Source organism: Syngnathoides biaculeatus, chromosome 14, assembly GCF_019802595.1.
Source record: "Syngnathoides biaculeatus isolate LvHL_M chromosome 14, ASM1980259v1, whole genome shotgun sequence".
Taxonomy (NCBI): Eukaryota; Metazoa; Chordata; class Actinopteri; order Syngnathiformes; family Syngnathidae; genus Syngnathoides; species Syngnathoides biaculeatus.
In genome coordinates this window covers 1,810,822-1,827,606 of record NC_084653.1, presented here as the reverse complement: position 1 = coordinate 1,827,606, position 16,785 = coordinate 1,810,822, and positions in this window count along the sequence as shown.

Here is a 16,785-nt window from a genome sequence, read left to right as displayed (position 1 = left end):
ATTCAAAGTCCATACACTCAGTTATAGTTTCTGTGCATTCCTCTTCTTCTGCCTATGAATCCGGTTTCTTCATTATACATAGGCAGCTGTAGAACATTGGCCTCACAGTCAGTTCTGAGGACTGGGTTCAAAATTCCAGCCCACCTGTGTGGAGTTTGCACATTCTCCCTGTCCCTGTGTGGGGTTTCCTACAGGCACTCCAGTTTCCTCCTACATCCTAAAAATGTGTTAATTGTACACTCTAAGTTGCCCCTCAGTATTATTGTGAGTATAACTGTTGTTTGTATCCATGTGCCCTGCAATTGGCTGGCAACCAGTTCAGAGTGTATCCCGCCTCCTACACGTTCGCAGCCGGGATATGCTTCGACAGTCGCGCGACCCTCGTGAGGATAACCGGCTCAGAAAATTTATTTGTTATCATTTATTTGTTTTGTCTTTATATGCCATTGATAGGGGTTGCCACAGCATGTCATCTTTTTCCATGTGCATCTATCTCCTGTATCTTCCTCTCTAACACCAACTCCCCTCTTGTCTTCCCTCAGACCATCAATCAACCTTCGTTTTGGCCTTCTCCTCGCTCTTTTGCCTGGCAGTTTGAGTCTCAGCATCTTTCTCCCAATATACTCACTCTCTCGTCTCTGGACATGTCCAAAGTATCGAAGTCTGCTCTTTCGAACCTTGGCTGTCTTTCTAATGAGCTCATTTCTAATCCTATCCAACCTGTTCACAACTAGAGAAAACCTCAACATCTTCATTTTGCCACCTCCAGCTATGCTTCCTGTTGTCTCTTCAGTGCCATTATCTCTAATCCGTACATCATGGCTGACCTCTACCTCTCTAACTACTGTTTCATAAACCTTTCCCTTCATCCTAGCAGAGACTCTTCTGTCACATAACACACCAGACAACAACGCCAGCTGTTCCAACCTGCTTCGATCTGTTTCTTCATTTCCTTATATGCTCACCATTCCTGTGGATCGTTCACCCCAAGTGTTGTGCATGCCACCGTCTTTCTAATTGTTCCTCCACCTGATATCAGCTTTCGCTTCAGATCACAAGGTTATCTGCGAACATTATGATCCAAGGGGATGTTAGTCTAACATCATCTGTCAGCCTATCCATTGCCACAGTAAACAGGAAAGGGCTCAGCACTGATCGTGATACAGTCCCACATCCAACTAAAATTCTTCTGTCACACCTACGGCACACCTCACCACTGTTCCGCTGCCCTCATACATGTCCTGTACTATTCTCAAATATTTCTCCACCACACCAGACTTAAGTATGCAGTATCACAGTTCCTTTCTTGGGACTCTGTCATAGGCTTTCTCTAAACCTCTCTGACCTTCTCTGTACTTTTCCCCTTGCATCCTCAAGGCAAATAATGCATCTGTCGCACTCTTTCTAGGCATGAAACCATTCTGTTGCTTGCAGATACCTACTTCTGTCCTGAGTCTAGCCTCCACTAATCTTTCCCAAGACTTCATTGTATGGCTCATCAAATTTATTCCTTGAAGGTCTCCACAGCTGTGCAAATCGACTTTGTTCTTAAAAATGGGAACAAGCACACTTTTCCTCCATTCTTCAGCCATCTTCTCGCCCGCTAGTACCGTATTTTCCGGAAGATTACGTCACTCCGGAGTACAAATCGCACCAGCCATAAAATCCATAAAAATGAAGAAACAAACATTTATAAGTCACACTGGAATAAAAGTCACATTTTTGGGGGAAATTCATTTGAGAAAATCCAACACCAAGAACAAACATGTCATTTAAAATTTAAGTGACGAACTATTTGAAATAAAAATAGAATAGTGGCAACAACAGGCTGAACGGTATGCTTATGTTACATGATGCAACTCAGAACTTGCCTGGTATGTTAACATAACATTTTAAGAGTTATAACATACTCAGAAGTTTACCAAAACCATCCGTGTCACTCCAAATATCCGGTAACTAAAATCCAATGTAATCTTCATCCTCTGTGTTGCTTCTAAACAAGTCCGCCAACTCCAGAGGTAGACGACGCGCCGCTTCCTCTTCCACGTCATTTACGTCAGACTCATCGTCAGTTGCAGTTACAGCCTATTCCAGCCTTTCTGAATCCCGACAGTATGGTTTTGGTTGTCACGGAAGCCCATACTTTGTCGAGCCATCCGATGACTTCCCAGAAAATTGCGTGGTGGATTCACCCGGAAGCTGTGCTCTTCGTCAGTCATCCAACTGTACCCACAGCAGGGTTGGGAACCTATGGTTAAACATACTGTACATGTGATTTCTGTCATGCAGGCAACGTAAATGACACAGAGAAGGTTTATCGTAGTGGTGTTGCTGTAGTTTGGGGCAGCAGGCAAGGCAAATGATGCAAAAACAGTTTGTCCTAGTGAGGTTGCTGTAGCCCACAGGCTTCAGGTTGAATGCCAATCGTGTCGGAACAACTGTGTAATTACGGAAGCGCATTTGACAAAGGTTGCTCAAAGAAAAAAATATGAGGAGTACCTAAGTTTTCAACAAGAATGGACAGCCTTTGTGGAGAGGGAGGGTTCTGCTGTGTGTCTACATTCACAGATGGGGAGTATGCCAAAGCATTTGCCCTCGATGTTGCCAATAAACATTTTGCCAACTTTGCATAAAGACAAAACGATCAAACGAATAAAAGAGATGCCTTTGTCGGCAAGAACCGTTCACCATCTCACCATCATAATGGGAAATCAAATTGAATTACGTTCATGATAAACAGACGGAAGTCTCAACGCCTGCATGAAGCTGAATGTAATGATGTATGAAGCACCACAAGTTGCATTCTTGGTAAGAAGTACTTTTCTCATCATTGGTTAAACAACATCATTATGTTATTTAAAATAATCTGCAGAATGTGATTTTGTCTTCAATGGCATTTTGTCAGTTTTTATAATTTAAAGCTAATGTTGAAATGCTGAATTTCACACAGATACACAGGTCTCGCGCACCCTTTTCCTGTTGACTGTGTGAAAATAACCGACAAGCGACTCGAAAAATGGATATCATGGATGTAATAATGTGTTAATAATTTCACATATAAGTCGGTCTGGAGAATAAGTCACACTCCCGGCCAAACTATGAAAAACACTGCGACGTACAAAAATATGGTATTCTGTTGAATAAGTTGGTCCAAAACTCCACAACAACTTCTCCAAATTGCTTCCAGACCTCCACAGGTACAGTATGTCATCAAGACCAACTGCCTTTCCAATTTTCATTTTCTTTAGTGCCTTTCCAACTTCCCTCTTACTCATCATTGCCACTTCCTGGTTCATCATACTTGCCTCTTCTTTTCTCACTCTCATCTTACATTGGGAAGACGGAGGAATACTTCCATACAGAGCGGCGGAGCCGTGAGCTCACTCGGCTGGGGAACTTGCTCACGGCTCCGCCGCTCGGCGGACCGAGCTCATCAGACTCTGCGTCATTCTGTGCCGCTCACGGATATGTATGAAAGTATTCCTCCGTCTTCCCGATTAACCGATACTGCTATTTCTTCATCAGATGAGGATAAATCCGAGAAATCAGTGGTGGGTATAATGATGTCCCATATAATCAAGCGTTTAGAACGGCACGTAACACATCACATACGCCCACGAAAGTCAGATGACTCGCAAAAATGGCAGCGCCCCTGAAAACTCGTAATTGTTGATAAAAATCTTCTCAAAACACTATTAAATGAGAGAGGATTTAACATCACATTGTCAAGATAGAGTACATATTTCATGACTTATTGGATACTTTGTTAATGCAAACCAATGGATTTCCCCTTTAAATCCTTCGATTGACTGGCAACCAATTTGAGATGTATCTCACCTCCTGCCTGAGCTGGCATATGCTCCAGCAATCCCAATCACATCAGTTAATCAAAGCCTTTAACATCATTATATTAACTGTGCATACAACGAAATAACGAGTGCTTCTCCACATGGTGCATGCATGAATATAATAGAAGAAAAACACGAGAACATCTTGGGTAAAAATAACAAAATAAATACATATATCGAGGCACAATTATTTCTAAAAGTATTTAAAATAAATAAATACATACATAGTCATCATCCATTTTCTGAGCCGCTTATCCTCACGAGGGTCACGAGAGTTCTGGAGTCCATCCCAGCTGTCAACGGGCAGGAAGCATGGTACACCCTGAATTGGATGCCAGCCAATCACAGGGCACATCAAGACAAACAACCACACTCACAATCACACCTAGGGGCAATTTAGAGTGTCCAATTAATGTTGTATGTTCTTGGGATGTGGGAGGAAACCAGAGTGCCCAGAGAAAACCCACATGGAGAACATGCAAACTCAACACGGGCGGGTCCAGGATTGAACCCTGGTCCTCAGAATTGTGAGGCCAAAACTTTCCAGCTGAGCCACCGTGCCGCCTAATAAATAAATTAATTCATTCATAAAGTGCCTTTTTCAGAATAATTCCCCCTGTCCAGGCCTTGCTAGGATTATTAAAAGCAAAAAAGAAAACGAGAAGTGAGATTGCATGAATTTTCATTACAGTACTGTTGGTTTTAGTGGTTTTAAGTTCAAGGAGTTGATGGCTCTAGGGCAGGGGTCTCAAACTCAATTTACCTAGGACCGCTATATATCAGCACACATGGACGTATGTGAATTTAAATTATAAATTAAAAACAATCCTATCTTCTCAAACATGCCGAACGACGCTGGTGTTTACAACTTGTGTGCAAAACCTCAATAAAAAAAACTCTCCTTGGCAATGTTGTTGTAACTTTCTCTCCTTGAAAATTGTTTCTCTGTTTGCATCAAGCTCGGTCGATGTCATACCCCCGAAAGCCATCTACCCCACCTTGATTGGTCGGCGCATCAGTTCCGCATACAACACTGCAAAAGTGCCATTCAAATAAAACTCGAGGGCCCCACTACCACAAAATATCATCGCCAGTTTGAGACCCTGCTCTAAGGAAAAAACTGCCTTTGAATCTGGTTGTCCATGTTTTGTGAGACCTATACCACCTGCCAGAGGGCAGCAGGTTAAACAGGTGGCGACCAGGATGGGAAGAGTCCCCAACAGCTCTCATCTGATAGCGGGTGTTGGCAATCGATAGGCTGACAGATGAGGTTAGACTGGAATCCCCTTGGCATATGATGTTCGCAGATGATATTGTGATCTGTCAGCTACTTCCCCCACGACCTGACCCGGAAAAGCGGGAGATAATGGATGGATGGATTGATGAAAAAAGGTCAACTGTTGAAGCAATCATTAGAAAATGGAAGAAGCTAAACATAACGGTCAATCTCAATCGGAGCAGAGTCCCATGCAAGTTATCACCTCGTGGGGTTTCAATGATCCTGAGAAAGGAATCAGCCCAGGACTACACAACAGGACTTTCTCAATGACATGAACAGAGCTGGGACCTCCGTTTCCAAGGTGACTGTTGGTAATACACTAAGACGTCATGGTTTGAAATCATGCATGGCACGTAAGGTTCCCCTGCTTAAACCAGCACATGTCAAGGCCCATCTTAAGTTTGCCAATGACTATTTGGATGATACAGAGGAGTTATGGGAGAAGGTTTTGTGGTCAGATGAGACCAAAATGGAACTTTTTGATCATAATTCCACTAACCTGTTTGTTCAAATGTGTTCAAATACTTATTTGCAGCTGTATAACACAAATAATTTGTTAAAAAAAATCATACATTGTGATTTCTGGATTATTATTTTTAGATTATCTCTCTCTCAGTGGACATGCACCAACGATGAATTCAAATTCAATTTTCTCAAACATCTTTTTTAAAAAAAAATTGTTAAAAACATTTAGATAAATTAGGAGGGAGCATGGTGGTGCAACTGGTTGAACCGTTGGCCTCACAGTTCTGAGGTCTGGCATTCAAATCCGGGCCTCATCTGTGTGGAGTTTTTGTGGTAAGAAAGGGGAGAAGGAGACTTGGTGGTGGAACCCTAAAATACAGGAAGTCATACAAGGAAAGAGATTAGAGAAGAAGAAGTGGGACACAAAGAGGCAGGAGAGTCGAAAGGAATACATTGAGAAGCGACGTAGGGCAAAGGATGAGGTGGTGAAGGCTAAACAAGAGGCATATGATGACACGTACACTAGGTTGGACATGAAAAAGGAGAAAAGGATCGATACAGGTTGGCCAGACAGAGGGATAGAGATGGGAAGGATTTGCAGCAGCTAAGGGTGAATAAGGATAGAGATGGAAATGTGTTGCAAGATGCCAGAAGTGAGGCGAGTGTGAAGGACCATGAAGTGGCAATGATTAGTAAGGGGGAAGTTCGAAAGGCACTGAATGATGAAACATTATGGCATATATACCAGTGGAGGTATGGAAGCAATTTGGAGAGTTGGCTGTGGAGATTTTGACCAACTTATTCAGTAGACTACTAGCGGGAGAGAAGATCCAGAAGAATGGAGGAAAAGTGTGCTAGTCCCCATTTTTAAAACGCAATGTTCAGAGCTGTGGAAACTATAGAGAAATAAAGATGATGAGCCACAGAATGAAGTTATGGGAAATAGTAGTGGAGGCTGGACCTGGGCCAGAAGTAAGTATCTGTGAGCAACAGTATGGTTTCATGCCTAGAAAGAGTACCATAGATGCATTATTTGCCTTTTGAGGATTCTAGTGGAAAAGTACAGAGAAGATAGAAGGAGCTACATTGTGTCTTTCTAGACCTAGAGAAAGCCTATGACAGAATACCAAGAGAAGAACTTTGGTATGCAGTAAGTCTTGTGCGGGGGAGAAATATATGTCAGAATAGTACAGGACATGTATGAGGGCAGCAGAACAGTGGTGAGGTGTGCCGTAGGTGTGACAGAAGAATTTAAGGTGGAGGTAGGACTGCGTCAGGAATCAGCTCTTAGCCTCTTCCTATTTGCTGTAGTAATGTATAGGCTGACAGATGAGGTTAGACTGGAATCCCCTTGGACCATAATGTTCGCACATGATATTGTTATATGCAGTGAAAGCAGGGAGCAGTTGGAGGAACAATTAGAAAGATGGAGGAATACACCTGGAAGGAGAGGAATGACGATTGGCCAAAGTAAAACAGAATATTTGAGCATGAATGAGAGGGGTGGAAGGGTAAGAGTGAAGCTCCAGGGAGAAGAGATAGCGAGGGTGGGCAACTTCAAATACTTGGGGTCAAAAATCCAGAGCATTTGTGAGTGTGGTAAGGAAGTGAAGAAAAAGGTCCAAGCAGGGTGGAACAGCTGGCGGAAGGTGTTTGGTGTGATATGTGACAGATGAGTCTCTGCTTGGATGAAGGGCAAAGTTTATAAAACAATGGTGATTCGTACATCATGAGGCCGACCACGATGGAGACGGTGGCACTGAGGAGACAACAGGAAGTGGAACTGGAGGTGGCAGAAATGAAGATTTTGAGGTTCTCGCTGGGAGTGGCAGGTTGGATAGGATTCAAAATGAGCTAATTGGAGGGACAGCCAAGGTTGGATGTTTTTCAAGAGAGCAGACTTCAATGGTTTGGACTTGTCCAGAGGCAAGAGAGTGAGTATATTGGTAGAAGGGTGCTGAGGATGGAACTGCCAGGCAAAGGACCGAGAGCAAGACCAAAGAGAAGGTTGACGGATGTTGTCAGGGAGGACATGAGGGCAGTTTGTGTTCGAATGGAAGATGCAGGAAATAGGCTTAGATGTAATAAGATGACACGCTGTGGCGACCCCTGACAGGACAAGCTGAAAGGAAAAGAGGAAGCTGTATTTTTTTTAATCCTTTATAGGATATGATTTTTAATTTACAGGTTTTATTTTCATTCACAGTGCATGTTTTTTTTTTTTTTTTTTTTGCTTACAGGTTATTTTTTTCATTCACAGTATTTTTTTCAGTATTTTTGTAAGTCGCTCTGGAGTTTAAGTCGCACCAAGTAAAAAAATTGATAATAAAGAAGGATAAAACTGATAACTCACATTTTTGAGAGGAAATGTATTTCATAAAACCCAAAAGTATGAACAGACATTTCATCTTGAAACTCAATTTAAAATGGAAATTTAACAGAGAACAGGCTGAATAGGTGTATGGTATTGCTAACGTTGCATGGAGCATAAACAACGAACTGAGAACGTGCCTGGTATGTTAACATAACATAACAGTTATTCAGATAACTATTGCATAAAGAACATGCAAACAGTCTTAACAAACCATCCGTTTCACTCCAAATCAATAAATCCAATAAAATCTTCATCTTTGATGTCACGTCTCAAAAACTCCGCCAACTCCAGAGGTAGACAACGTGCCCCTTCCTCTTCGATGTCGCTTTCATCAGTCATCGTCAGTTGCGGTTTTAACAAGCCTATTCCAGCCCTTGTGAATCCTGACGGGATGGTTTTTGTCACTGAAACCCATACTTTGTCAACCCATTCAATGACTTCCCGGAATCTTGCATGGCGCATTCACCCAAAAGCTGTGCTCTCCATCCATCATCCACTGCTCTCACAGGTGATGCAAGACTGCCTTAAAGATTTGATTCACGGAGAAATCAAATGGCTGGAGTATTTTAGTTAAACCTCCAGGCATGATAGCAGGTATGGAGTTGAAGACATTTAATTTATTTTTTAACTTTGGCGGATGGGTGCTCGCATGCTATTGATACATCATTAGCGAGCTTTTTGTGCTGTAAAAAGGCCATCCAGGAGCTTAGTGTAGCTGCATATTTCACTACTTGGAGTTTGTAATTTGCAGACTATGATTTTCTGTTCAATGCCATTTTTGTTCAGTCCTTCTCAGTTGTTTTTATAAGTTACCGCTAATGTTGAAATGTTTAATTTTCAGGTGTACAGAAATAGCAGGTATAGACGCACAGGCTTAGAGCGCCCTCTTGTCAGTGTGAAAACAATTGATCAGTGGCTCAGAAAATGGAAAGACAGTAATAATAATGTGTTAATAATTTGACATAAATTGCTTTGGAGTATAAGTGGCACCCGTGGCCGAACTATAAAAAAAAACCTACGATTTATTGTCCGAAAAACACTGTATGTTTTTGTCATTTACAGTATTTTTTTTTCTCCTTTACAGTGTGGGTTATTTTTTTTTTTGTTATTTGTTTTAAGGCTGTTAAACCATAATCACACACTTTATAAGATTTTCTTAGACTAACATTCTGTAACATTTCTCTCATTTAAACACTGAAAGTTCTAACCTTTGCAGATTAAAAAAAATACATGATCAAATTCTCAAATTAAATCAAAGATCAAAACCTGTTTGAGGCCAAATCATTTTTTTGAGAAATAAATACATAAATGTCCCTTGATCCATTCTCTTCCGCGTTATCCAGAATTGAGTATACCGTAATTTCGCGAAAAATAATGCGCAACTTTTTCCAAAAATATTTTCAAAAAGTTAATAGAACGCATTATATTTAGGTATGGATGAAAAATAAAAAATACAATCACATTGTATAGTCATATAAAGGTGCATAGTGATTAAAAAAATGGATACATATACATTTTGATATAATATTCGATGCCTTATGTTCCACATTTATATATACTACGGTAATGTGCGCCCCCAACCTGAGCTCCTCGGGGAGCTTGCATTTTACGATTGTTAGCGTAGCATGCTTGTTGCTACTGCACAAAAGATCACAAATTACTCCCCATGACTTTGTCTAACATTAAACTAAGACCAAAAAATGTCGACTACAACGGCTAGTTGTTCAGCTGCTTTTAAAAGAAATGTCATCACTCGTGCCGATGATGCCGCCAACCCGGAAGTCGTACCGCAGTCCAAAACAACGATAGCTCGCCTCAATGGCTTCAGGTGAGTATCAAAACAACGTGAGCTCAAATTACGTAACACAAGCGTCATGGGGACGTTAAAAAAGAAACCAGAGACCGCACAAAATTTAAATGCCCGTTTTTTTTTGTTTTGTTTTTTTTAAATGTGTCCATTACCTTCGTTTCTGCATAGTTTGTGCTCACATTGTTTTGATAGCCGCCTGACGCTAGAGTGAAAGATGCTACAGATTGGAGCCAAACGGAAGGGGAGAGGTTACGATGCGCTACCCAAACTCTTGGGATTAAAAAAAAATGTTTCAAGTCATCAATGATGAGTTCCACAGCCATGCACCAAAGGTCGCTGCTATGATCTTTTTCGGATTAGAGATGAGTCAGATGCTTCTTTGGAAGGCTTGGGCAAGGATGTGTAATGTAGTGGATAAACTGCTCTATGCACAAACTTTATGCACAAATATTTAATGCAGTCTTTAATAAACATAGTTACATAGTTTATATTTTTAAGACTGTAATGTGTTATTAACAGTATTAAAATTTGGCATCATTGAGCAATTATTTTAACTGGTTGAGGGATTCTGTTCTGACAATTACAGGGACCAGGACAAATGTGTCCTGTGGCGTGTCCTGAGTTATATATTACTCCTACATCAGCACATGCACAGTGATTATTATTGATTGTTGTATGGACAGTTATTTGAAAAACAAGTACAAACCTAACAAAATATAAATACAGATCATTTCTAATATTCTGAGCATATGGGTAGCAGCAAATTGGTAGTGCGCATTGTACATTAGTAGAAGGGTCAACTTTGGGGGTGTGCATTATACTCGAGAAATTATGGAAAGTGTTTTCCTAGAATGGAAAAAATATTATAGGTTTCAGAAATTAAAAAAATAATTTTAATGATTAATATATGAGGTTGGACACAAGAAATTAATAACGACACGTATTTTACAGTTCATGGGTCTGCTGTAGCGTGTTCGGTGCAGGTGTCTGTTTGTGAGAGGTAAACAGCGATGAGTTGTTGTTGGCACTCTGTGACTGTGCAGCTACCATCTTACCGTTAGAAAACATAGCATCATGCACGAATGCCCGTATTTCAAAACCGCCCACACTTGTGCGCACATATGCACACAGACAATCATCCCTGCCCTTAACTATCACTGCTTGGCTTAGAGACCATGATTACAAAGCTGCAACGAGTTGTACAAGAGTACCAAAACGCCACGGGCCCGGCCGGCCACACCTGCGGCAGCAGTCCGGTAGTCACAATGCTCCACAGTTCCTTAGCCAATTGCGATGCAGAACACAATCCTGGGTTTTCCCTGAGGGACTCAAGATAAAGAACACAATGTGCATTCATACATTGTAAAAAATTACACACACACATATATGTAACAGTGAGGCCATGCAAAGTGAACCGTGTTGTAGCGAGGGAATACTGTATACAAAATACTACTTTGCTTTATACAACGTGTAATTATTCTATTCCGGCCATGTTGTGATTACTAAATGTTTTTCAATAAAGCTAAATTGAGGGCAGCTGGACAAAGATAATTGTTTTGCTTTCCGTTTCGTCACTGTCTGTCTCACTTCTGTATAATGGACGTGATTATTTGCTTGGACTTCAATGAGGGGTGAAAACTCAAAAGATTTGGACCCTTGTTATTCTATTAAAAAAAAATCTGTACACTATAAACAATTCCATGCACACACAAATAAATCAGTGTAATAGCGGAGCCACATAATATATATATGCTCCGTAAGAAGCATATCAAGATTCTGGCATGGCTTAGCCAGTCTCAGACCCAAACCCAAGAGAAAATCTTTGGAGGGAGCTTAAACTCCGTGTTTCTCAGCGACAGCCCAGAAACCTGTCTGATCGAGAGAAGATCTGTGTTGAGGAGTGGGCCAAAATCCCTTCTGCAGTGTGTGGAAACCTGGTGAACAACTACAGGAAACGTTTGACCTCTGTGTTTGCAAACAAAGACTACTGTACCAAATATTAACATTGGTTTTCTCAGGTGTTCAAATACTTATTTTCAGCTGTAGCACAGAAATAAATTGTTAAAAAAAATCATACATTGTGATTTCTGGATTTTTCTTTTCAGATTATCTCTCTCACAAACAGCCGCACTCACAATTACACATCGTGGCAATTTAGAGTGTCCAATTAATGTATGTACGGGTAGAACATGCAAACTCCACACAGGGATTGACCCTGAGCCCTCAGAGCTGTGAGGCTAACGCTTTCCAGCTGCCCCACTTTGCCGCCCTATATACATATTATATATTTTCTTTAAATTGAGACACCTCAACTTTCTTGTTCAGGGTTGTTTCTCTCATGTCTCCTCATTCGAATATCTGACTGCTGAGCTTGAGTCTCACTGCATTCTAATTCTGTGCATGCGTGTGTGTGTGTGTGTCTGTGTGTGTGTGCGTGCGTGTGCGTGCGTCGCGTGTGCATGTGTGTGTTAAAGAAACCTCATCACACGGATCAGTGCAGATGATATGGTAAAGTATGAGCAAAGAAAGAAAAGCCATTGTTTTTGGCATGACTCTTCTATTCCCTGTGGCCAATCTGACGTGAGTGTCACAGTTGGAGCCAGAACAGCTAATTTTACTATTTATACAGTTGGAGGTAGAACAGCTAATTTTACTATTTATATGTATGTATGCAAAATCCCTTCCTGTCTGGTATTACAATAGTGCTAATGAAACTGGGCTGCGTGGAAAATTTCACTTTTGTCTGACCACAAATTATAATGTGTATTTTGCCATAGTCAAGCAGCACTAAATATCAGGGTTTTTTTTGCCATACATACTGTGTGATACATGGTTTAGGATTCAGGGTTTTTTTTTTTTTTTTTTAAAAAGGCACATGGAGAGAGACAACAGCCGCACACACAATCACACCTCGGGGCAATTGAGAGTCTCCAATTAATACACGGGGGAAACCCACGTAGGCACAGGGAGAAAAGGTAAACTACACACAGGGGAGGCTGGGATTGAACGCTGGTCCACAGAACTCTGAGGACAAGGATTTACGGCTGCGTCACCGTTTCACTAGCTAAAAGTCATCTAGAAGAAATTTGGGAGCGTCTGGAGAAAGATTTTAACCTGTTTATTGTGTTCTTAACATATTCAACAGCAGCAGAAGGTATCGCTTTGGGATGGATCTAAACCAGCTTAACGAATATTTTTGGAAATTGATCTGAAAGGTATAATGGGTGAAGGGAGATAGCCAGCAGTTCAATATCGGTGTCGCACAGTTTTTCCCTGACCATAACAGATGAGGTTAGACTGGAATCCCCTTGGACCATGATGTTCGCAGATGATATTGTCATATGCAGTGAAAGCAGGGAGCATGCAGAGGAACAATTGGAAAGATGGAGACATGCACTGGAAAGGAGAGGAATGAAGATTAGCCGAAGTAAAACAGAATATATGTGCGTGAATGAGAAAAGTGGAGGGGGAAGAGTGAGGCTACAGGGAGAAGAGATAGCGAGGGTCGACGACTTCAAATACTTGGGGTCAACAATACAGAGCAATGGAGAGTGTGGTCAGGAAGTGAAGAAACGGGTCCAAGCAGGTTGGAACAGCTGGCGAAAGGTGTCTGGTGTGTTATGTGACAGAAGAGTGTCTGCTAGGATGAAGGGCAAAGTTTACAAAACAGTGGTGAGGCCGGCCATGATGTACGGATTAGAGACGGTGGCACTGAAGAAACAACAGGAAGCTGAACTGGAGGTGGCAGAAATGAAGATGTTGAGGTTCTCGCTCGGAGTGACCAGGTTGGATAGGATTAGAAATGAGCTCATTAGAGGGACAGCCAAAGCTGGATGTTTTGGAGACAAGATTCGAGAGAGCAGACTTCGATGGTTTGGACATGTTCAGAGGCGAGAGAGTGAGTATATTAGTAGAAGGATGCTGAGGATGGAGCTGCCAGGCAAAAGAGCGAGAGGAAGACCAAAGAGAAGGTTTATGGATGTGGTGAGGGAAGACATGAGGGCAGTTGGGGTTAGAGAGGAAGATGCAGGAGATAGGCTAAGATGGCAAAAGATGACACGCTGTGGCGACCCCTAACGGGACAAGCCGAAAGGAAAACAAGAAGAAGATAACAGATGAGCACCAGTGTGTGTTGACATAGATGCTACCCCACAACACTACGCTTTCCGTTAAATCCAGAATCTCTATCTATCCTTATAAGAGGTTGCAAGTCATATACAGTGAAGAAAATATGTATTTGAACACCCTGCTATATTGCAAGTTCTCCCATTTAGAAATCATGAAAGGGTCTGAAATTTTCATTGTAGGTGCATGTCTACTGTGAGAGAGATAATCTAAAAAGAAAAATCCAGAAATCACAATGTATGATTTTTTTAACGATTTATTTGTGTGATACAGCTGCAAATAAGTATTTGAACACCTGTCTATCAGCTAGAAATCTGACCCTCAAAGACCTGTTAGTCTGCCTTTAAATGTCCATCTCCACTCCACGTATTATCTTGAATCAGATGCACCTGTATGAGGTCGTTAGCTGCATAAAGACATCTGTGTACCCCATACAATCAGTTAGACTCAAATTTTTAACATCGCCACGACCAAAGAGCTGTCCAATGACACCAGAGACAAAATTGTACAACTCCACACGGCTGGAAAGGGCTACGGAGAAATTGCCAAGCAGCTTGGTGAAAAAAGGTCCGCTGTTGGAGCAATCATTAGAAAATGGAAGAAGCTAAACATAACGGTCAATCTCAATTGGAGCAGAGTCCCATGCAAGATATCGCCTTGTGGGGTCTCAATGATCCTTAGAAAGGTGAGGAATCAGGCCAGGACTACACAACAGGACTTTCTCAATGACCTGAAAATAGCTCGGACCACCGTTTCTAAGGTGATTGTTGGTAATACACTAAGATGTCATGGTTTGAAATCATGCATGGCATGGAAGGTTCCCCTGCTTAAACCAGCGCATGTCAAGGCCCGTCTTAAGTTTGCCAATGGCCATTTGGATGATACAGAGGGGTCATGGGAGAACGTTTTGTGGTCAGATGAAAGCAAAATGGAACTTTTTGGTCCTAATTCCACTAACCGTGTTTGGAGGAAAACGAATGATGAGTTCCATCCCAAGGACACCATCGCTACTGTGAAATATGGGGTGGTAGTATTATGCTTTGGGAGTGTTTTTCTGCACACAGGACAGGATGACTGCACTGTATTAAGGAGAGGATGACCGCAGCCATGTATTGTGAGATTTTGGGGAACCACCTCTTTCCCTAAGTCAGAGCATTGAAGATGGGTCGTACTGGGTCTTTCAACATGACAATGACCCAAAGCACACAGCCAGGAAAACCAAGGACTGGCTCTGTAAGAAGCATATCAAGGTTCTGGCGTGGCCTAGCCAGTCTTCAGACATAGACCCAATAGAAAATTTTTGGAGGGAGCTGAAACTCTGTGTGTCTCAGTGACAGCCCAGAAACTTGTCTGATCTAGAGAAGATCTGTGTGGAGGAGTGGGCCGAAATCCCTCCTGCAGTGTATGCAAACCTGGTGAACGACTACAGGAAATGTTTGACCTCTGTAATTGCAAACAAAGGCTACTGTACCAAATATTAACATTGGTTTTCTCAGGTGTTCAAATACTTATTTGCAGCTGTATCACACAAATAAATTGTTAAAAAATTATGCATCGTGATTTCTGGATTTTTCTCTTTAGATTATCTTTCTCACAGTGGACATACCCTATGACAACAATTTCAGATCCCTCCATAATTTCTAAGTGGGAGAACTTGCAATATAGCAGGGTGTTCAAATACTTATTTTCTTCACTGTAACACATAAGTATCAGTTCTGTCAGATTGGATGGTGAGCAGTTTCAACAGCCATTTTTAGGTCTCTCCAGAGATGCTCAATTCTGTTTAAGTCAGGCCTCTGTGTGGAGCATTCAAAAACAGTCATGGACTTGATTCCTTGATTATTTTAGCAGTCTGCTTAGGGGCATTCTCTTGTTGCAAGTTGAACCTTTAACCCTGAGGTCCTGAAAACTCTGAAGGTTTTCATCTAGGATATCCCTGTTCTTGGCCGCATTCATTTTTCCTTCGATTGCAGCCAGTCGTCCTGTCCCTGAAAGTGAAAATATTCCCACAGCATGATGCCTCCACTACCAGTCATATTGTCACTAATTTTTTGTGAGATGAGTGGCTGTGCAACAACCACAAAGTTGGCAGGTACTTGAATAATGGGGGTCTTTTCCATGTCACAATGAAGGCAAATTCTAATTCACATATTTTGTGGTGTTAAAAGTCCATCTCTCTGTCAATTTTCTTTGCCGCTTATCCTCATAAGGGTCGCAGGAGTGCTGGAGCCTATCCCAACTATCAATGGGCAGGAGGCAGGGTATACCCTTAACTAGTTGCCAGCTAATTGCAGGGCAGACAACAGCCGCACTCACAATCACACCTATGGGCAATTTAGAGTGTCCGATTATTGTTGCATGTTTTTGGGATGTGGAGGAAACCGGAGTACCCGGGGAAAACACACGCAGGCACCTGGAGAACATGCAAATTCCACACAGGCGAGGCCGGAATCAAATCTGAGTCTCAGGACTGTGAGGCCAACGCTTTACAGCTGCCTTACTGTGCCGCCTGCGTCAAAAGTCAATTGAGGCAAATTTTGAAACATTTTGAAAATGTTTTGTGGCGGTTCTCATGACATAGCAAGAAATTCAGTTACAGCTCTATGCTTCTGACGGGGATCCAACAATGACCTAATTTCTAAAATTGCTGACAAGATGATGATGAACAAAACTTTAAAATGAATAATAATGATTCATCAAACAAATATTTAAACCACAGACTGTGTAAATAAAAAAAAAATCAATTATTAGTAGCTTAAAATAAATGCGCCTCATATATTCCACAGAGAAAAATGCATCAAATTAGAGAGTTTTTCTCAATGACCCCATAAAAAACAATCAGAGAGCATGTCCATAGGAAAAAAAATTTATTGAAAAAGTTTGC